The sequence below is a fragment of the Papaver somniferum genome, chromosome 6, assembly GCF_003573695.1.
Source record: "Papaver somniferum cultivar HN1 chromosome 6, ASM357369v1, whole genome shotgun sequence".
Classification (NCBI taxonomy): Eukaryota; Viridiplantae; Streptophyta; class Magnoliopsida; order Ranunculales; family Papaveraceae; genus Papaver; species Papaver somniferum.
Window position 1 is genome coordinate 173,147,966 of NC_039363.1, and position 2,493 is coordinate 173,150,458.

The 2,493-nt window shown below is 35.7% G+C and overlaps 1 pseudogene; it reads right to left on the reverse strand.

The window, feature by feature from the left end:
* Positions 1-236: 236 nt before the first annotated feature.
* LOC113291821 lies at positions 237-1,567 on the reverse strand (annotated as a pseudogene).
* Between the last annotated feature and the right edge of the window lie 926 nt (positions 1,568-2,493).

Here is a 2,493-nt window from a genome sequence, read left to right on the forward strand (position 1 = left end):
ACTTGCATACTGCCAATCTGAAAGCAGCGGCAGCAACATCTCCTAGCTGACTCTACTCAGCTCCACAATCCAATTCACCACCTGCAATTGCTTCCCATTTCAATTGTAAGAAAAATTATAAGAGATATTATACATGTTCATTGATAGATGGAACCAATTTTGGTTTCATCATAAATAAGATGAAACCATAATTGGTTTCGTCATAATTCAACTGCACATGTACATGAACCTGCATGTTATTGATTCATTGACCTCCACATGTACATGAACCTGCATTTCATACTTTTATGACATAAATAAGCAATTTCTTATTACTTAGCACATGGTTAATTAACAATCTGTAGACAAGTTCGAAGTCTCTGATATGAGTTTTGTGACTATCAACACAAATCAAACATCCATTGTTGATTACATCGCATTTTACTAGCTACGAACGTAGGTCAACATATACAGAGTTGATAACCAAACAAGAACAAAGATATCAGGACACTTAGGAGAGTATAATCGGGCGAAAGTCATGCATATTGTGACAAATGAAATTCTTAAGCATGAGATTTATTTAATTTCAAGGTTGGATAGGCTACAAACACTAAACAATTAAGATGCAAGCAACTTCCTGACACTGGCAGCATGTAGATTAAAGAAAAAATTGAACAAGGAGAATTGAGTTACCCGTGGCATATTCAATTAGTTGAATAAGCTCAGTGTCCCTAACTTGGACGATAACATATGAAGTAGTGGACACAGCTGTGATGTTACCAAAATCATTGACTGCAGCTTCTTTACAGATGTTTTTTGTCTTGTCCAATTTAGCTTCTCCAATTCCCCTATATTCCAAAGATTGCAATGTTGATAACTTCTTCTCATGCTCAATATTTTCCCCTTCAAGAGCCTAAAAATCAAGCAAAATATAACACATATAAGCAATCATTAAGACTAAGACTAATGCTCCACGTTACATTGAAACTCAACAAGACACCTAATGGCTTCACAAGCAAATTAAAATCTGAATTATCAAAGGTCAAATTTCCAATTTATAATGAATTCAATGTTCAATATCCTAGTCTAGTGGTTCTCAATTTTGTGTCACAAACAAGCAGTATAATTCTGCATACCTTAACTTCCTGGTGTAGCTTCTTCTCCCATGCCAAGAGTTGCTCCAATGTGGAAAAGTGACTCTTCGGACCTTGTTCCAAAAGCGCGCCGGTATCTAATCGATACTAAATATCCAAAGGAGGTTTTGATATCTAGCTTGAACTCAAATTTGTCAAAAGACAGTTTCTGGTCAGTCAAAATGTGAAACCCCAATCAATCCTAAACCCAGATAAACTTAATTTTCATTCAAAAACAAAACTACAAACTTTTCATTTAGATGGGCACGACTAATTTCAAGCAGATTAGAGACACGCTCACCAGCAACAACAGCTTTCTCAAGATAGTATTTGATACAAGCAACAATTTGAGCAAGATCTTTATGTCTTACCACCAATTTCATATTTGCTATCTCACCACCACCTCCGCCGCCACTGCCGCCATGATTATGAACAAACTTATTACCCAGTTCCATATGCATCCTAATCCATCACCTGCAGTTCAGTTTAGCTTACAGTCACCACTGCCATCAACAAATCCATCTCAGTCATAACCTAGGAACAAAACAAACAATCAAATCTATTAAAACCCAACACCACAAAACCCATTTCAGTTCAACATCCCTTCTTGTCGATCGACAACTTAATCCACCGCAGAATCATCTCAACCAATCACTACCACCATCAAACAACAACCAAAAGACTCATCCTAGTTTTATGAAATTAGCATTTCCATTTCAATTTCACATTTGATTCCTTGATTATAATGTTATCTACCATTTCAAATAAATGCTTCCACCTTAAAATTTTCATTCTCCTCTGTATCCACATCTAATCCTTGGCTTAAATGTAACCAACCAAATTTGATTCAGAAAAATTTCAGTACAGATCCATGTACAGATCCATGTACACATTCAATAATATACATATCCTTGTCAAACTTCAAATGAAAAATTAGTTCAAAAATCATAAAGTCTTCGACCAAAAAAAGATCATCAAATTAGATCCCTCACGGACTAATTCCACCAACAAATTTGAAAAAAATTTAACAAAAAATTACAAGAAATTTGTGATTTCTTACCGCTATCGCCGATGAGACAAATTAGGTTATCAAATTTGACATCACCACTCCGTCATCTCTTCCTTAAAAATCGATCTCAATCATCAATTCGTCACCAACCCATCCCTGTTCTTCTTGTTCTTCAATTGAAGTTACAATCCCAACCCTAATTTCAACAATTTATTCATCTAATCTTACAGAAATATCAAAACATCACCAGATCCACCTGTGTTTTCTTCTGAATTTGAAAATGAAACTATGGTTAGGGTTTTAATTAAGGTTGAGGTGGTGGTGGTAATGGTGTCGATGGTTAAGGAATTGAAGGAGGCGGAGGAGGGTGGT